The sequence below is a fragment of the Pongo pygmaeus genome, chromosome 6 (genome assembly GCF_028885625.2).
Source record: "Pongo pygmaeus isolate AG05252 chromosome 6, NHGRI_mPonPyg2-v2.0_pri, whole genome shotgun sequence".
NCBI lineage: Eukaryota > Metazoa > Chordata > Mammalia > Primates > Hominidae > Pongo > Pongo pygmaeus.
Window position 1 is genome coordinate 26,772,545 of NC_072379.2, and position 21,089 is coordinate 26,793,633.

Sequence of the window (21,089 nt, forward strand, 5' to 3'; positions counted from 1 at the left end):
TCTCCATCCATCACCTAGGAGATATGGCTCTGATCTTTAGCCTGCACTCTGCCCACAGAGAAAATTGTGACATATTGCTGGGCCCAGAAACTGAGTGATGTTACTCTCTTGCTTGGTTCTTGCCCGAAGGGAGCATTGTGAAATATTCCTGGCCTAGCACCCAGCTGATGTGACCCTTCTGCATGCTCCTGATTCACAGGTAAGAATGTGAAATACACCTTGGCCCAGTTCACAGCTGCGATGACAACTCTGTTACCTTGAGCCAGCCAATAAAAGAGACACTGTCTCTCGTAACCAAAACAGCATGGTACTGGTAGAAAAACAGACACATAGGCCAATGAAACCAGAAAAGAAAACTCAGAAATAAGACTGCACATTACAACCATCTGATCTTTGACAAACCTAAAAAAACAAGCAATGGGGAAAGGATTACTTATTTAATAAATGGTTCTGGAAGAACTGGCTAGCCATAAGCATATAATTGAAACTGGACCCCTTCTTACACTTATACAAAAATTAACTCAACATAGATTAAGGACTTAAATGTAAAACGCAAAACTGTAAAAATCCTAGAAGAAAATCCAGGCAATACCATTCAGGACATAGACATGGGCAAAGATTTTATGACAAAAACATCAAAAGCAACTTCAACAAAAGCAAACATTGACAAATGGGATCTAATTAAACTAAAGAGCTTCTGCACAGAGAAAGGAACTATTGTCAGGGTGAACAGACAACCTACAGAATGGGAGAAGGTTTTTATAATCTATCCATGTGACAAAGGTCTAATATCCAGAATCTAGAAGAAACTTAAACAAATTTTTTTAAAAAGAGACTCCATCAATAATTAGGCAAAGGAGATGAACAGACATTTCTCAAAAGAAGACATTTATGTGGCCAACAAACATTTTTAAAAAAGCTTAACATCACTGATCATTAGAGAAATGCAAATCAAACCGCAATGAGATACCATCTCACACCAGTCAGAATGGCAGTTATTAAAAAGTCAAGAAACAACAGATGCTAGCAAGGCTGTGGATAAATGGGAATGTTTTTACACAGTGGGAATATAAATTAGTTCAATCATTGTGGAAGACACTTTGGCAATTTCTTAAAGACCTAGAACCAGAAATACCATCTGACCCAGCAATCCCATTACTGGGTATATACCCAAAGGAATATAAATTATTTTATTACAAAGATACATGCATGTGTATGTTCATTGCAGCACTATTCACAATAGCAAAGACATGGAATCAATCCAAATGTCTATCAGTGATAGACTGGATAAAGAAAATGTACATATACACCATGGAATGCTATGCAGCCGTAAAAAAGAACAGGGTCATTTTCTTTGCAGAGACATAAATGGAGCTGGAAGCTGTTATCCCCAGCAAACTAATACAGGCACAGTAAACCAAACTAATACAGGCACAGTAAACCACCACATGTTCTCATTTATAAGTGGGAAATGAGCAATGTGAACACATAGACACAAGTTGGGAAACAACACACACTAGAACCTGTCTGGCAAAGCGGGTAGAGGGAGAAAATCAGGAAAAATGGCTAATGGATGCTGGGCTTAATATCTAGGTTATGCGTCGATAGGTTATGGGTAGATAACCTTAATATCTAGGTTATGGGTCTAGGTTATGGGCAAATCACCATGGCAACATTTACCTATGTAACAAAACTGCACACTCTGCACGTGTACCCAAGAACTTAGAAAATTATTAATTTTTTTTTAAAAAAGAGAGACACTGTCTTTTATAGCTAGGCTTAGAAATATGCGTAAGATTCTGGGTCTTCTCTTTGTACAGAGCTCATAGAAAATCATCACTTTCTCACATATGGTGTAAAGCCCTCCGGTGGTACAGGGAGTGTCATTGCAGGGCCCAGGACGCAAGTGAGATATTGTTTCTCATGTGGACACCCTTCCAACTGTTAGGAATGTCACTCTCACACATAGACAGAGCCTCCTGTTGAGTTCCTAAATCTCACACGTGAATGCAGTTCAAAGTTGGAATTCTGACAGCCATATGTGAACATCTGGCCACAGTTTGGATGGTGACTCATTTATCAACCCAGCTTATAGGCAGGTAAAAACTCTCCTATCTGGACCCAGCCAATTAAGGAGATGTTGATTCTAATACTTGGGCTTAGGGCCACAGGTAGAATAATGTTTCCATACTGGCACAAAGATTCTAGAGTAAACTGTGACTCTCATGCATACTGTATAAAGCTGTTGAGTGTCATAACAGGGAACAGCACATAGATGAGATTGTGACACTTATATTCACACCCAGCTGACAGAAAAGAATGTCATTCTTCCACATAGACATAGCTTACTGTGGAGGCTCTGAATCTCACACCGGGAGGCAGGTAAAAGTTGGAAAATGAACTTTTACTTATATGTGAATCTGGTCTACAGGTAGGTTGGTGACTCTCAGACCAAGATTCAGCATGCCTATAAAGGCTGTGACTTCACTACAGAGACACAGTCCACAGGAAGGTTCGAGGCCCTCATGCAGAGATCCAGTTCACCATTGCGACTGTGGGTCATGCACATAGATTGAACATTCAGGAGACAGTGCCTCTTATACCTAGAACTAGGGCATGTGCAAGATAGATTGTTCATGTTATCCCTGGAGCTTCCTGCAGGTGTGATTGTGATTGACTCTGCTCAGCATTTGAATGACTTAATACTTAATACTCTTAATACTCTTGCCTGCCTCAATCAACAAATGGGGTTGTTATAGATTTTATGTGACTCTCTTGCCTGTGCCCTGCCCACATGGGCAACTGTGATACATTTCTGGGTTCAGAACCCAGGTGATATTACTCTCCTGCCTGGTTCCTGGCTACATAGGACATCGTGATATATCACTGCAGCCATCACCAAGGTGATGTGACTCTCTCCTCCTGTCTGGTTTCCACTCACAGGGGTAATTGTGACCTATCACTGGGTCCAGCACTGAGGTGATTTTATTATTTGCATCTTACTGGGTTCTGCCCACAGGGAAGATGGTGACATATCACTTTGCCCAGCACCAAGGTTACATTACTCTGCTGCACTGGCCCTGCTTTCAGAAGGCATTGTGACATATTGCTGGGCCTTTCACTTAGATAAGATGACTTTTCTCTCCTGCCTTGGTGCTTCCCACAGAGGGAACTGTGACATATTACTGGGCCACACCACCAGCTTATGTGACTCTCTTGCCAGTGTTCTGCCCATGTGGGCCATTGTGACATTTGGCTGGGTCCAACACTTAGGTAATGAAACTCTCCTGCCTGGGTCCTACCTAGAGAGAGCATTGTGACATCTCTGCATCCATTATGCAGGTTATGTGACTTCTTTTCTGCCTGATCTCAGCTCCCAGGGGCATATTGTGCCATATTATTTGGTTCAGCAACCAGTTGAAATGATTCTTCTCTTCTTCATAATTTCTGCCCTCAGAAGAGATTGTGACATATTACTGGGCCCATCACTAAAGTGACATTACTCTTTTACTTTGCCCTCAGAAGGTATTGTGAAATAATGCTGGGCCAAGCACCAAGGTGATATGAGTCTTCTGTCTTGACCCTGGTCACATGAAGCATTGTGACATATCTCTGGGCCCAGCTACTATTTGATGTGACTCTCCTTTTTTACCTGGTATTTGCCCATAGGAAAGATTATGGCATATCTCTAGGTCCAGCACCTAGGTGATGTGACTCTTCTCTCCTGCCTGGGCCACGCCCACTTGACCTTATCTCTAGGCCCAACACACAGATGATATGATACTTCTGTCTGGTCCCTGCCCACAGAGGTCATCATGATATACCTTGTATACCTTGGGGCTATCACCTTGATAATGTGACACTCCTCTTTTTCCTGGGACCTGTCCACAGTGGTTGTTGTGACATATTGCTTTGCCCAAGACCCGATTCCATAGTTTTTGCTACTCTCTTCTACCCTAAACCTTACCCATGGGGAAAATTGGGACATATTTCTGGACCCCTCACCTAGGTATTGTGACTCCTGCCTGGGCCATCACCTCTGGTGGTATTGTGACATATGGCTTGACCCAGCACCTTGGCGATGTAACCCTCCTATAATGCTAGAGCTCTTTCCAGGCAGGGTGTGATTTATTGCTAGTGAAGCACTCAGGTAGGTACCTGTTCTCTCCTTCCTGGGACCGGCATTTGTTGGTTATCGTGACATACTACTAGGTCCATCACCCAGGTGATTCAACTCTTCTGCATGGCCCCTGCCCACAGGGGTATTATGATGTGTCTTTTCATTCATCACCTAGGTGATATGAAAACTCTGCCCTTGCTCTCCCAAAATTGGAGATTGTGACATATCATTGGACCCAGCACCTAGGTGATGTGACCCTCCTCTTTTGCCTCAGTTTAGCATATTTTATGTATTGTGACAGATTACTGGGCAAAACACCTAAACGATGGGAGGCTCCTGCCTGAGTCCTGATCACAGGGCGTCTTGTGACATGTTTCTTCATCCATCAACTATGCGATGTGACTGTTAATCTCCGCCTTGGTTCTGCCAAAAAGGAGAATTGTCATTAGACCCAGCAATTTGTAACATGACTCTCCTCTCTTTTCTGGACCCTGGATATGTTGTGTATGGTGACATTTGGATGGGTCAACCAAACGTGATCTGACTCTTGAATGGCCTCTTCCCACAGAAGTATTATTGCATAAATTTTCTTTCATCACCTATATTGAATTGTTCATCTAATCCCTTGATCTTTCTGCAAGTGTGATTGTGAAATATGCCTCTCCCCAGCACCTGAGTGATTCGACTCTCCTGCCTTGGCCCCGTCCACAGACAGCATTATGACATATTGCTGAGATGTGACTTTATTTTCCTGCCTTGGTACTGCCCACAGTGAGTACTGTGACACATTGCTTGACCTTGCACCCAGGTGATGTGAGTCTCCCCTCCTTTCTTAGCATGGCCCACTGGCAGCATTGTGACATATTGCTGGCCCCCACACCCAGGTTATGTGACTCTCCAGCCTGTGCCTTGCCCACATGGGTCATTGGGACATATTGCTGGGTCTAACATCAAACACATGGGTCATTGGGGCCTGTTGCTGGGTCCAACATCAAGGCAATTTAACTCTCCTGCCTGAGTCCCACCTACAGGAGACATTATGACATATCTCTATGCCAATCACCCAGGTGTTATGACTCTCTTCTACCTTATCCCTGTTCACAGTGGGGATTGTGACATATCACTAGGCCTAGCACCTAGCTGATGTGACTCTTCTCTTTTTTCAAGGTTGTGTCCACAGGAGAGATTTTGAAGTATTGCTGGGCCAAACACGAAGGTGATGTAAGTTTTCTGCCTTGGCCCTACCAAAAGAAAGCATTGGGACATATTGGTGGACCCAGAACCAAGGTGCTGTGAGTCTCCTACCTGGATCCTGGCTGCAGGAAGCATTGTGACATATCTCTACACCCATCAACTATTTGATGGAGTGCTCCTCTCTTGCTTGGGCTTTTCCCATTGGAGATATTGCGATGTATCTCTGGGCCCATCACCTAGATTACATGACACTCCTTTTCTTCCTGGGACCTGTCCACAGTGAAGATTGTGACATATTGGTAGACCCAGCACCTACATGATGTGACTTTCTTCTCATACTGGGGTCATGCCCACTGTGGTGATTGTGACATATAACTGGGCCCAAACCCTTGGTTTTGTGACTCTCCTTTTTTTCTGAGCACTACACAAAGAAAAAATTAGAACATGTATATGGGCCCCTCACCTAGGTGATATGACTCTCCTCTCTTGCCTAACCATGCCCACAGAAGTGAGAGTAACTTATGACCAGCACACAGGTGATGTGATTCTTCTGCCTGGTTCTTGCTGACAGGAGTCATTAAGACATATCTCTGGGCCTATCAGCTAGATGATGTAACTCTCCTTTTCTTCATGAGACCTGTCTACAGCGGGATTTGTGACCTATTGCTGAGCCCAGTGCCTGTGTGATGTAACACTCCTCTCATTCTCTGGCTTTTCCAACTAGAATGATTGTGACATGAAGCTGGGCCCAGCCCCTAGGTTATGTGACTCTTCTTTTCTTACTGAGCCTTACACATGGAGAAAATTGCAACATATTATCGAGCCCCTCACCTAGGTGGCATGGCTTTCATGACTGAGCCCTTCACTTAGAGGGGTATTGTGACATATTTTTGCACACACACTGATGTGATGTGACTCTCCTCCTTTGCTTAGGCCCTGTCCAAGGAGGTATTTTGATGTATCACTGGGCCCAGTACCCAGGTTATTTGACTCCCCTCTTCTGCCTGGGCCCTGAATACATTGTGCATTGTGATGTATGGCTGGGTCCAAAGCATAGATGATGTGGCTCTCCTCAATGGACTTTGCCCATAGAAGTATCAGAAGAGATTAAAAAAAGAGATTAAGGCCGGGCACAGTGGCTCACACCTGTAATCCCAGAACTTTGGGAGGCCGAGGCAGGTGGATCACGAGGTCAGGAGATCGAGACTATCGTGGCTAACATGGTGAAACTCCGTCTCTACTGAAAAATACAAAAAATTAGCCAGGCGTGGTGGCGGGCACCTGTAGTCCCAGCTACTCAGGAGGCTGAGGCAGGAGAATGGTGTGAACCCAGGAGGTGGAGCTTGCAGTGAGCTGAGATCAAGCCACTGCACTGCAGCCTGGGCGACAGAGCGAGACTCTGTCTCAAAAAAAAAAAAGAGATTAAAATCTCTTAATTCTACACCTAGGCGATTGGACTCTTCTTTTATGCCTGGGCACTGCACACAGCTGAGACTGTGACACTCACATGCATACCCAGCCAACAGTATAAACTTTTATCCTTCCACATAAACACAGCCCACTGTTGAGTTTCTTAATCTCACACCCAAAGGCAGTGAAGTGGGGAAATTGACTCTCATATGTAGATTTGGTTCACATTTGGGTTTGTGACTCTCAAATCAACATTTAGCAAACCTGTGAGGCCATCACTCTACTAAGAAGACACAGTCCACAGGAAGGATTGAGGCTCTCATGCTTGGATCCAGTCCACCATTGAGACTGTGACTCATGTAGTTATACCCAACATGACATTTCACTGTGCCCAGCACCTAGCTGATGTGACTCCTTTTATTTCTGGGTTCTGTCTCCAGAGAAGATTGTGAAATATTGCTAGGCCTTTCACCTAGATGATGTTACTATCTTACCTCGTCTCTTTCCTCGAGGAATATTGTGACATATTGCTGGACCTAGCATCTAGGTGATCTGACTCTTTTCTGCTGCTAGGGATCTGCCTAAAAAAAGGATTTTGTTGTATTGCTGGGCTTAACACCTAGGCAATGTGACCCTTCCCTCCTACCTGAGTTCTTCATACATTGTGTATTGAGACATAGGGTTAGGTCCAACACCTAGGTTATGCAACTCTCCTTGATGGGCCCTGCCCTTAGGGGTATTATCTTTTTATTCATTGCCTAAGTTATGTGACTCTCCTTTTCTGCCAGAGCTTTGCCAGAAGAGGGGATTGTGACATATAACTGGACCCAGCACCTCGGTAATATGACTCTTCTTGTTTTCCTGGGCTCAGCATATTTTGGGTACTGTGATATATCTCTTAGCCCAACACCTAGGGGGTGGGAGGCTTCTGCTTGGGCCCTGTCCACAGGGGACCTTTTGACATATTTCTGCATTTATCACCTAGGAGATGTAACTCTTCATTCTGCCTGAACCCTGGCAAAAAAAAAAAAAAAAAAAAAAAAAATTTGTGACAGATTCTTTTAGGCCAGTAACCAGGTGATGTGAATTTCCTCTCCTACCTAGGCACTGCCCATAGGGGGCACTGTGACATATCACTGGGCTCCATACCCAAGGTATGTGATTCTTCTGCCTGTGCCCTGCCCACATAAGGCATTATAACATATTATTTAGTCCAAAACCCAGGTAATGTAACTCTCCTGCTTAGACCCTGACTACAGGGGGCATTGTGACATATCTCTATGCACATCTCCCAGGATATGACACTCTCATTTTGCCTGATCACTGCTCATGTGGGGGATTGTAAAATACCACTGGGCCAAGCACCAAAGTGACATTGCTCTTTTCTCTTTGGCTTGGCCTTGCCCTCAGAAGGCATTGTGACATACTGCTGGACCCAGCACCAACGTGATGTGAGTCTGTTTCCTGAACTCTGTCCACAGGGGACATCGTGACATATCTCTGGGCCTGTCAACTACTTGATGTAACTCTCTACTCTTACCTGGGCATTGCCTGTAGAAGAGGTTGTGGCAATTCCTTCCTGAAAGCAGAACACAGGCAGCCGAGTTGCATAACCTGGACGCATGGCCTCGTGATAGTTCCCAATCTTCCTTGTGGGTAGGGTGCAGGTAGGAAAGTCATATCTTCTAAGTGATAGATGCAGATAAATATCAAAAGGTCCCCACGTAGGCAGGATCCATGCACAAGCCTCCCATCTCCTAGTGGTGGGGCCCAGCAATTTGTTACAATACCCAGAATATGTGAGGCCCAGGCAAAAGGAGAGAGTCACATCACCTAGGTGCTGTGTTCAGTGATATGTCACAATGCTTCTATTTGGCAGGGCTCTGGTGGAATAAGAGAGTCACATCACCTAGGTAATAAAGAAGAAGATATTTTAAAATACCCTGTGGGCAAAACCCAGGCAGGAGAGTCACATCATGTAGGTATTGGACTCAGCCATATGTCATAACACACAATGAATACAGGACCCAGGCAAAGGAGGAGAGTCATCTTATTTAGGTGCTGAGCCCACAGGTATATATCAGAATCTCACTTTTTGGCAAAGCTCAGATATGAAAAGAGCATCATATCCAATAGTTGAGGGGCCTAGAGATATGTCACAATGCCCTGGGTGGGCAGGGACTATGTGGAGGATTAAGGTAAAGGAGGAAAGTTACATCAAAAGTTTATAGACTAAAAAATATGTTGCAATGCTCTCTGTGGGCAGGGACCAGGCAGAAGAATTACATCACTTGTGTGCTGAGGTCAGCAATAAGTCACTTTTTTTTTCTGAGGGGGTTTGTCCAGAAGGAGAGGACCCAGAGACAGAGATATGTCAGAATCTTTCATAAGCAAAGTGCAAGTAAGAATAGAGAGTTACATCAAATAGTTGATAAGCTTTGAGATATGTCACAATGTGTCTCCAGGCAAAAGAGGCACATGAGTTTGGTGCTAGGCCCAGCAATAGGGCTGAATGCCTTTTGAGGTCAGGGCCAAAGCAAAATGGTAACATCCTGTTAGTGTTGGGTCCAGTGATATGTCACAATTTTCCCTGAAGACAGAACCTAAAAACAATAGAGGAGCCACAATCCCCTCTGTTAGCATGAATCAGGAAGGGGAAGAGATTTATGTAACCTGGTTGATGAGTACACACATATATCACAATGTCCTCTGTAAGAAGTTCCCAGGCAGGGAAGTTTCATTACCTAAGTGTCAGGAATCAGGAAGGAGAAGAGATTTATGTAACCTGGTTGATAGGTACACAAATATATCACAATGTTTCCTGTAAGCAGTACCCAGGCAGGAGAGTTACATTACCTACGTGTTAGACTGAGCAGTGTGTCCCATTGGCCCATGTGGGCAAGGCACAGGCAGAAGAGCCACAAATCCTTGACACGGGATGCAGCAATATATCATAATGCTCCCTGTATACAACACCAAGGCAGAAGAAAAGACTCACATAACTTGGGTGCAAGACCCACCAATATGTCACAATTCTTCATGTGGGCAATGCCAAGGCTTGAGATTAGAGTCACACCACCAAGGTGCAGGGTTGAGCAATATGTCACAATTTTATCTGTGAGTTCACTCCAGGCAGCAGAGGAAAACCACTTAGGTGCTGGGTAAAGGTGTATGTCACAATCACACTTGCAGGAAGGTCCAGGAATAAGATCACAATCCCACACATGTCCCAGTTCTAGGTGGGAGTGTCAACATATCTTGTATTTTGGGTCAATCCTCTTGGGAGAGATTGACCCTACACTCATATCACACCCTGCTGACAGTAAAGATTGTTATCATTTCCCATGAACACAGCCCACTGTTGAGATTCTGAAACTCACACCTGGAGTCAGTCAAAAGTTGGAAAATTGACTCTCATATGTGGATCAGGTCCACAAGTGTTTTGGTGACTCTCAGGCTAAGATTCAGCAAACCTGTGAGGCTGTGACTCTACTAAGGTGAGGTAGTCTGCAGAAAAGATTGAGGCTCCCATGCACTGATCCAGTCCACTGCTGAGATGGTGACTCATGTACTTAAACCCAACATACAAGAGTTGCTGACTTTCATACCTAGAACGTGGACATGTGTGGGCTTGTTAATACCATCCCTGCACCTTCCTACAGGTGTGATTGTTAAATAAGTCTCTGCCCAGCTCTTAAGTGATTTGACTCTCTTGCCTGGGCCCGGCCCACAGTTCAAAATGTGCCATGTTGCTGGACCTGGCCCCTAGGTAATGTGATCTAGTCTCCTGTCTCAGCACTGCCCACAGTGGACATTGTGACATATCACTGGGCCTTGCACCCAGGTGATGTGAGTCTTCTCTTCTGCTTTGGCACTGCCCAAAGTAGACATTGTTACATATCACCAGGCCTTGCATGCAGGTAATGTAACTGACTTGCCATGGCCCTGCCTGCAGGAGGCTCCATGATGTCACTCTCTTCTTCTACCTGGTCTTTGCTCACAGCAGGTATTGTGACATATTGCTATGCCCAGAATCCAGCTGATGTGACTCTCCTCTTTTTTCTAGGTTCTGCCCACAAGGGAAATGGTGACATATCACTGTGCCCAGCACCAAGGTGACATTACTCTTTTGCCTTGGCCATGCCCTCAGAAGACATTGTGACATATAGCTGAGCCCAGAACCAAGGTGATGTGTCTCCTGCCTGAAACCTGCCCACAGGGGCATTGTGACCTATCTCTGGGCCAACCAACTATTTAATGTGTCTCTCCTCTCTTGCCTGGGATTTGCCCATAGGAAAGATTGTGACATATCTCTGGGCATAGCACCTAGGTGATATGACTTGCTGTTCTTGTCTGGGCAACTTTCACAGAAGAGAGAATGACTTATTCCTGGGCTCAGCATACAGGTGATGTGATTATTCTGCCTGATCCCTGCCCACAGAAGTTATTGTGACATGTCTCTGGGCCAATTACCTAGATAATGAGACTCTTCTTTTCTTTCTGCGACCTGTCCACAGCAGGGATTGTGACATATGGCTTGGCCCAGCACCTACCTTTTTTTTTTTCCTTTTTTTTGAGATGGAGTTTTGTTCTTGTTTTCCAGGCCGGAGTGCAATGGTGTCATCTTGGCTCACCACAACCTCTGCCTCCAGGGTTCAAGCGATTCTCCTGCCTCTGCCTCCCAAGTAGCTGGGATTATAGGCGCCTACCACCACACCCAGCTAATTTTGTATTTTTAGTATGATGGGGTTTCTCCATGTTTGTCAGGCTGGTCTCAAACTCCTGACCTCAGGTGATTCGCCTGCCTCGGCCTCCTAAACTGCTGAGACTACTGGCGTGAGCCACCGCGCCTGCCTACTACCTAACTTTTATGACTCTCTTCTTATTTCTCAGCACTGCCCACTGGAGCGATTGTGATATATAGTTTGGGCAAGCCCTGAACTTATGTGACTCTCTTCTTCCTGAGCCATACCCACAGGGGACATTGTGGCATATCTATGCCCCCCTTATTTAGGTGATGTGAATTTTTTTCTTGGAGCCTACCCTCAAAGGGTATTGTGACAAATTGTCAAACTCAGCACCTAGTTTATGTGACTCCTTTCTATTGCTTGAGCTGTGCCCTGAAAGGGACTGTGATGTACCACTGGGCCTAGCACCTAGGTGACATGATTTGCATCTTCTGCCTGGGTACTCTATATATTGTGTATTGTGACATATGGCTTGGTCCAGTGAGACTCTTCTGCATGGGCTCTGGCCACAGGGGTATTATGAAACATTTTTTTTATTCATCACCTAGGTGATGTGACTCTCCTCTTCTTCCTGGGCCTCACATATCAGTGGACCAAGCACCTCTGTGATTTGACTCTCCTTTTTTCTCAAAATCCACATACTTTGGATATTGTGACATATTGCTGGGTCCAAAACTTTCAGAATGGGAAGTTCCTGCCTGGGCACTGCCTTGTGATAAATATCTGCATTGTCACACATAGGGCCTTGTGATATATATCTGCGTCTGTCACCAAGGAGATGTAACTCCCCCCTTCAGTCTGCATTCTGCCCACATGGAAGATTGTGACATATTCCTCTCCCAGCCCCCAGTTGATGTGACTCTCCTGCTCAATCCTTACCAACAAATGAAATTGTGACATATATCTTGGCCTGACTTCTATGCGTGATGATGACTCTCATTCCTCAAATTAGTTAGTAAAAATAAATACTCTCTCTTATAGCTAGGCTGAGGGAAACAGGTAAGATGCTGGGTCTCCTCTTTGTACAAAGATCATAAAGAATTATCACTTTCTCCCACATTGTATAAAGCCCTTGGGTGATACAGAGAGCGTAAATTCAGGGGAGATTTTTCTTTTCATATGCACACCCAGCCAACTATTAGCACTATCACCTTGACACATGAAGAGAGCCCAATGGTGACATCCTCAATCCAACTTATGGATACAGTCCACAGTTAGATTTGTGATTGCATATGTGAACATCTGAACATCTGGCCACAGTTGGAATGTTTACTCATTTCTTTTTCTCTTTTTTTTTTTTTTTTTTGAGAATGAAGTCTCGCTCTTGTCACCCCAGCTGGAGTGCAATGGTGCAATCTTGGCTCACTGCACCCTTCACCTCCCAGGTTCAAGCGATTTTCCTGCCTCAGTCTCCCCAGTAGCTGGGATTACAGCCACCTGCCCCCACGTCCGGCTAATTTTTGTATTTTTAGTAGAGATGGTGTTTCACCATGTTAGCCAGGCTGGTCTCAAACTCCTGACTTTAGGCAATCCACTTGCCTCGGCCTCCCAAAATGCTGGCATTTACAGGCGTGAGCCACCACACCCAGCCCATGGTTACTCATTTCTAAACCGAGTTTATAGGCAGGTGAAGACCCTCCTACCTAAAGCCAGTCATTTTAAGAGATATTCAGTCTCATATCTGTGCTTACAACCACAGGTAAGATAGTGGTTATAAGCCCAAATACAGTTATAAATCTAGAGCATTGTGACATATCTCTGGATCCAAGTACAAAGGTTTCACAGCAGATTGCAACTCTCATGCATACTGTGTGATGTCCTTAGTAAAACAGAGAGGGTCCCTATAGTATCCAGCACACAAGTAAAATTGTGACACTTGTATGCACACACGGCTAACAATAAAGATTGTCATTCAACCACATAAACACAGCCAATGTTGGGGTCCTGAATCTCACAACCAGAGGCAGTCAAAAGTTGGAAAATTGACTCCCATACATGGATCTGGTCCACAGGTGGGTTTGTGACTCTCAGGCCAAAATTCAGCAAACCTGTGAGGCTGTGACTCTATGAAGAATATACAGTGGACTTGAGAGATTGTAGCTCCCAAGCACGGATCCAGTCACCTGTTGAGATTGTGACTCATGTACTTGGACCTTACATACAGGAGGTATTGACACTAATACCTAGGACCAGGACATGTACATAGTTGTTAATTTTATCCCTGGACCTTTATGCAGGTGTAATTGTAAAATATTTCTTTGCCCAATACCTGAGTGATTTGACTTTCCTAGCTGGGCACAACAGGTGGAATTGTGACATATTGCTTAACTCAGAACCTACGTGATGTGTCATTATTCTCCTGCCTTGGTATTGCCCACAGGGGCATTTTGCTATATCGCTGGGCTTTGCACCAAGGTTATGTGGGCCTCCCCTCCTGCTTTGGCACTGCTAACAGGGGTATTGTGACATGTCGCTGGGTTCTGCATCTTGGTACTAGATGGCTTCTGCCTGTGCCCTGTCCCCAGGAATAATTGTAAAATATTGGCTGGGTGCAGTGGCTCATGCCTGTAATCCCAGCACTTTGGGAGGCCAAGGTGGGCGGATCACAAGGTCAGGAGTTTGAGACCAGCCTTTCCAACATGGTGAAACTCCGTCTCTACTAAAAATACAAAAATTAACTGGGCATGGTGGCACGCGCTTGCAATCCTAGCTACTCAAGAGGCTGAGGAAGGAGAATTGCTTGAACCCAGGAGGCGGAGGTTGCAGTGAGTTGAGATCGTGCCACCTCACTCCAGCCTGGGCAACAGAGCAAGGCTCTGTCTTGAAAAAAAAAATTGTGACGTACTGCTACGTTCAACACCCAAATGATGTAACTTTCCTGCCTCAGTCCTGCTTCATGGGGGCATCATGTTATATACCTCTGCACCTGTCACTCAGGCAATGTGACTCTCTTCCCCTACCTGGTCCTTACAGAGGAGATTGTGACCTACTGCTGGGCCCAGCACCTAGCTGATGTGACTTTTCTCTTTTTCCTAGGTTCTACCAACAGGGAAGATTGTGACATATCACTGGGTCTAACACCAAGGTGTAGTTACACTTTTGCCTTGGCCCTGAACTCTGAAGTTCACTGTGACGTACTGCTGGGCCCAGCACCAAGGTGATGTGAGTCTCCTGCCTGGACACTGCACACAGGGGCTATTGTGACATATCTCTGGGCCCATTTACTATTTGATGTTACTCTCTTCTCTTACCTTGGTTTTGCCTGTAGGAGAGGCAAATCCCAGCACTTTGGGAGGCCAAGGCAGGACATAACTCTGGGCCCAGCACCTAGGTGATATGACTCCCTCTTCTGTCTGGATGGTGCTCACAGAAGAGAAAGTGACTTATTTCTGGGCCCAGCAGAGAGGTGACGTGATTCTTCTGCCTGGTCCCTGCCCACAAAACTCATTGTGACTTAACTCTGGGCCCATCACCTAAATGATGTGACTCTCCTCTTCTTCCTGTGTGCTGTACACGGTAAGTATTGTGACATTTCACCGGGCCCTGCACTTACTAATGATGTGATTTTTCTCTCATGCCTTGGGCCTGCCCACTGAGATAATTGACATACTAAACTCAGCCTTTATGTTATGTAATTTTCCTCTTTTTCTGAGTTCTACCCACAGGGAACATTGTAACATATCTCTGGATCCATCACCTGGATAATGTGACTCTTCTTGGGACCTACTCACAGTGAAAATTGTGACACATCTCTTGGGTAAGCAACTACATGATGTGACATTTCTCTTATGCCTGGGCTCTGCCAACTGGGGTGATTGTGATATATAGCTGGGCCCAGCCCCTAGGTTATGTGACTGTCCCTTTATTTCTAAGCCCTTCCCAAAGGGGAAATTGTGACATATATCTGGGCCTGTCACTCAGGTGATGTGACTCTCCTGCATGAGCCCTCTCCTCAAAGGGTATTGTGACATGTTGCTGAACCCAGAACCTATGTGAATTGACTCTCTTCTACTGATTGGGCTCTGACCAAGAAAGAATTGTGACATATCATTAGACACACCACCAAGGTAATATGACTCTTCTATTGTTTGGGCTTTGTCCAATGAGGGATTTTGACATATTACTGGGCTCAGATCCAGGTAATGTGACTCTCTTTTACTGCCTGAACCTTGCATACATTGCATATTGTGATATGGGACTGAGGCCAACACCTAGGTTTTATGACTTTTCTGCATGGGGCCTACACACAGGGGCATTCTGTCATGTATTTTTGTTCATCACCTAGAAGATGTGACTCTTTTCTTTTGCCTGGGCATGGCCAAAAGGAGATTGTGACTTTATTAGTCCATTCTCATACTGCTATAAAGAACTGCCCAAAACTGGGTAATTTATAAAGAGGTTTAATTGACTCACAGTTCAGCATGACTGGAGAGGCCTCAGGAAACTTACAATCATGGTGGAAGGCAAAGGAAAAGCAAGGCACCTTCTTTACAAGGTGGCAGGAAGGAGAAATGCTGAGCAAAGAAGGAAGAGCCCCTTATAAAACCATCAGATCTTGTGAGAACTCACTATCATGAGAACAGCATGGAAAAAACCACTCCCTCATTTAATTACCTCCACCTGGTCCCTCCCTTGACATGTGGGAATTATAAAGATTATACTTCAAGATGAGACTTTGATGGGGACACAGAGCCCAACAATATCAGTGACATATTGGTGGACCAAGATCCTAGATGATGTAACTCACCTCTTTTTGCTTTGCCCCACATATTTTTGGTACTATGACATATTGCTAGACCCAGAACTTGGGGAATGTGAGTCTCCTGCCTGAGCCCTGCCTGCAGGGAGCCTTGTAAAATCCATCCATCCCCTAAAAATTGCATCCATCACCTAAAAATTGTGACTCTTCATTTCTGCCTGCATTTTGCCAGCAAGAAAAATTGTGACATATTTCTGCATGCAGCAACCAATAGACGTATGTCTCCTGCCTGGGCCTTTCCTACAGGGAGCACTGTGACATATTGCTGGGCCCAGCACCCAGATAAAATGATTCTGCTTCTTCTGCATTGCTTTCAAGAAGAGATTTTAAAGTATTCTCTGCCACACACACAAATGATGTGACTCTCCTGTCTGGTCCCTGCTTTCAGGAAAGGTTGTGAAATATTCATGGCCTAGCACCTAGGTGATGCGGCTGTCCTGCTCACTTCTTACTGAGAGGAGGGATTGTGACATATATCTTGTTTCAGCCCACAAGTGCAATAATGACTATTATACCTTGAATCAACCAATAGGAGAAATACTTTCTCTTATATTTAAGCTTAGGGAAATGAGTACGATCGTGGGTCTCCTCTTTGTAGGAAGGTCACAGTAAGTTACCACTCTCCTATATCATATAGAACATTTGGGTACTACAGTGTTATTGCAGATCCCAGAACACAAGTGAGATTGTGTTATTATATGTGCATTTCACCAGCCATTAGAATTTTTACCCTCAGACATAAACATAGCCTACTGCTGAGGTCCTGAAACTCATACACGAACGCAGTCCACAGTTTGAATTGTAACTGTCATATCTGGAAAACAGCCACAATTGGAATGGTTACTCATTTCCTGTTGACTGTGTCCAGATAGGACAGTCCTCACCTGCCTGTAAGTTGGGTTTAGGCTTATAGACAGGTGAGGACTCTCCTTTCTGGACACAGTCAATAGGAAAGATGTTGACTCTCATACTTGGGCTTAGGGCCACAGGTACAGTCATGGGTCCTTTCCAGCACGAAGGAATCAGAGCAAAATTGGACTCTCATGCATGTTGTATAAAGCCCTCAGGTGGTACAGAAAGTATTCTAATAGGGCCCAGCACACAAGTGAGATTTTGACACTCATATGCACACCTAGGTGACTGTAAAGATTGTCTTTCTCTCACATGAGCACAGCCCACTGTTGAGGTCCTAAATCTCACACCCTGAGGTGGTTGAAAGTTGGAAAATTGACTCGTTTACTTGGATCTGTTCCACAGGTGGGTTTATGACACTCAGATTAAGATTCAGCACACCTGTGAGGCTGCATCTCCACTAAAAAGACACAGTGCACAGGACAAAATGGGGCTCTCAAGCATGGATTCTGTCAGCCATTGAAATTGTAACTCGTGCACTTAGAACCACCATACAGGAGATGTTAACTCTTATACGTAGAACTGTGACACGTGTGAAATTGTTAATCTCATCCCTGGATCTTCCTGCAGGTGTTATTGCTACATAGGCCCCAGTGCAACACCTGAGTGATTTGACTCTACTGCCTTGACCCAGCCCACATATGAGATTGTGACATGTAACTGGACACGGAACCTAGGTCATGTGACTCTATTTTCCTTCCATGGCACTGCCCACAGAAGACATTTTGACTTCATTGAGACTTGCACCCGGGTGATGTGTCTCCTCTCATGCCTTGATACTGCACTGTAACATATCACTTGGTCCTATGCCCATTTGATTTAACTTTCTTGCCTAAGCCCTGCCTATACAAAAATTGTGACATATCATGGGCCTGTCACCCAACTGATGTGACTATCTGGTCCTGGCTCACAGGGGAAAATGTAACATATGGCTTGGTCCAGTACCTAGCTGATGTGACTCTTCTCTTCTGAGGTTTTGCTTGCTGGGGAGATTGTGACATCATGCTGGGCCCAACATGATGGTAATGTTACTCTTTTTCCTAAGCATTGCCCTCAGAAGGCATTGTAACATATTACTGTTACCAGCACCAAGGTGACATGTGTCTCATATTTGAACCCTGCCCACATGGGGCATTGTGGCATATCTCCGGGACCATCAACTATTTGATTTGACTCTCCCTGCTTACCATGTCTTTGCTCACAAGAAATATGGTGTTGGCCTGGTGTGGTGGCTCACACCTGTAATTCCAGCACTTTGGGAGGCTGAGGCAGGTAGATCACGAGGTCAAGAGATCGAGACCATCCTGGCCAACATGGTGAAACCCCGTCTCTACTAAAAATACAAAAATTAGCCGGGTGTGGTGTCGTGCGCCTGTAGTCCCAGCTACTCAGGAGGCTGAGGCAGGAGAATCGCTTGAACCCGGAAGGCAGAGGTTGCAGTGAGTCGAGATCTTGCCACTGCACTCCAGTCTGGGCAACAGAGCGAGACTCTGTCTCAAAAAAAAAAAAAAAAAAGAAATATGGTGACATATCTCTGGGCCCAGTACCTAAGTAATGTGATGCTCCTCTCTTGCCTGGGCCATGCCCAGAGAAGAAAGAGTAATATATTGCTGTTCATCTCCTAGGTGATGTGACCTAGCAAATCACCTAGCACAAAGGTAATGTGATACTCTTGCCTGGTTCCTGTCAATAGAGGTAATGATGATATATCACTGGGCCCATAGCCTAGATTATGTGAGTCTCCTTTTCTTCTTTGAACCTGTCCACAGTGGAAATTATAAAATATCACCAGGCCTCGCATTCAATTTTTCTGACTCTCCTGCTTGTGCCATGCTTACATGGGGCATTGTGACATATTTCTGAATCCAACACCAAAGTGATGTTACTCTCTTGTCAGAGCCCTGCCTACAGGGCATATTGTGACATATCTCTGCACCCATCACCCAGGTGATTTGACTTTTTTCTCCTGCCTGGTCCCTAATCACAGAGGGGATTGTGACAAATTACTTGGCTCAGCACCTACATCATGTGACTGTCCACTTATGCCTCAACCATGCTCACTAGGGTGATTGTGAAATATAACTTGGTCTATCCCATAGGCTTTATGACTTTCTTTTTCTTCTTCCTTAGCCTTAATGCAGGGTGCATTGTGATATACCTCTGGGCCTCTCACCTAGGTGATGTGACTCTCCTGCCTGGGCCTTCCCCTTAGGGTGTATTGTGACATATTGCTGGACCCAGTACCTAGGTGATGATGTGACTCTCTTCTACTGCTTGGGCTGTGTCCAAGGGATTGTGATGTATCACTGGGCCAAGAGGCTAGGTAATGTGACTCTCTTCTCCTGCCTGGGCCCTGCATACGTTTTACATTGTGACATATGGCTGGGATCAAAACCTAGGTGATGCAACTCTTTTGCCTGTGCTTTGCCCACAAGGGTATTATGACATGTTATTTTGCTCATCACCTAGGTGATGTGACTCTTTCCTTCTGCCTGGGCCCTGACAAAAAAGGGGATTGGAGCGTGTCACTTGACCCAACACCTAGGGGTGATGTGACTGTCTTATTTGCCTGCACCTTGCATATATTGGGTATTGAGTCCTATGGCTGAGCCCTACATGAATGGGATTTAAGACTCCTGCCTTGGCCCTGCCAACAGGGGGCATTGTAAAGTATCCCTGCATCTGTCACTGAGATGTGACTCTCCTGTTCTGCCTGCATCCTGCCTATAAGGAAGATTATGATATATTGCTGGGTCCACGATTGAGACAATGTGTCTTTCCTGCCTGGGTATTGCCTACAGGGAGCATTGTGACATATCACTGGGCCCAGCATGCAGGTATTGTGACTCTAATTTCTTTGCCCTGATTTCCAGAAGGAATTGTAACATTTCCCTGGCCTGGTACCCAGATGATGTGACTCTCCTGGTGCGAGTCCTCAGGGAATATTATAACACGTCTTTTTCCCAGCACCTAGGTAAACTTACTCTCCTGCTTACTCTCTACCCACAGCTGGGATTCTGATATATATCTTGTCCAAGCTCAGAGGTATGATGATGTCTTTTGTTCCTTGAGCCTGCCAATATGAGCAATGCTGTCTCTTGTACTGAGGCTTAGTATAATGGGTAAGACCCTGGGTCTCCTCTTTACATAAAAGTTACGGGCAGCCTGGCGCGGTGGCTCAGGTCTGTAATCCTAGCACTTTGGGAGGCCAAGGTGGGTAGACCATGAGGTCAGGAGTTCAAGACCAGCCTGGCCAAGATGGTGAAACCCCATCTCTAATAAAAATACAAAAATTAGCTGGGCGTGGTGGCGGGCACATGTAATCCCAGCTATTTGGGAGGTTGAGGCAGAGAATTGCTTGAACCCGGAAGGCGGAGGTTGCAGTGAGCCGAGATTGCACCACTGCACTCCCGGCTGGGCGACAGAGCGAGACTCCATCTCAAGAAAAAAAAAAAAGTTATGGGAGCTGGGCGCAGTGGCTCACGCTTGTAGTCCCAGCACTTTGGGAGACCTGGTAGAGATGGGTTTTTGCCACATTAGCCTGGCTGGTCTCAAACTCCTGACCTCTGGTGATCTGCCCACCTCGGCCTCTCAAAGTGCTGGGATTACAGGTGTGAGCCACCATGCCCAGCCTAATTAGCTAGCTTCTGATGCGGGCAATCTCCTGAGGTCAAGAGATCAAAACTGTCCTGGCCAAAATGGTGAAATCCCGTCTCTACTAAAAATACAAAAATTAGCTGGGCATGGTGGCAGGTGCCTGTAGTCCCAGCTACTTGGGAAGCTGAGGCAGGAGAATCGCTTGGACCTGGGAGGTGGAGATTGCAGTGAGCCGAGATCGCGCCACTGCACTCCAGCCTGGTGACAGAGTGAAACTTCATCTAAAAAAAAAAAAAGTTATAGGGGATTACCACTCTCACATGTCACATAATGCCCTTCAGCGATACAG

General features: G+C 45.4%; 1 protein-coding gene across 2 annotated transcripts in view; it reads left to right on the plus strand.

Annotated features, from left to right (window-relative positions):
• The first annotated feature begins 11,018 nt into the window (after positions 1-11,018).
• Positions 11,019-21,089, plus strand: part of ZNF107 (zinc finger protein 107) — a 78,525-nt gene continuing 68,454 nt past the window's right edge. Inside the window, exons 1-3 of one of the 2 annotated variants that reach the window (XM_063668379.1) lie at positions 11,019-11,130; positions 14,509-14,988; positions 15,138-15,229. The gene's annotated coding sequence lies outside the window, so the exon portion shown is untranslated. Of the gene's footprint in view, positions 11,131-14,508; positions 14,989-15,130; positions 15,230-21,089 lie in introns of those variants that run through there. The other variant, XM_054495389.2, reaches the window with a different exon arrangement.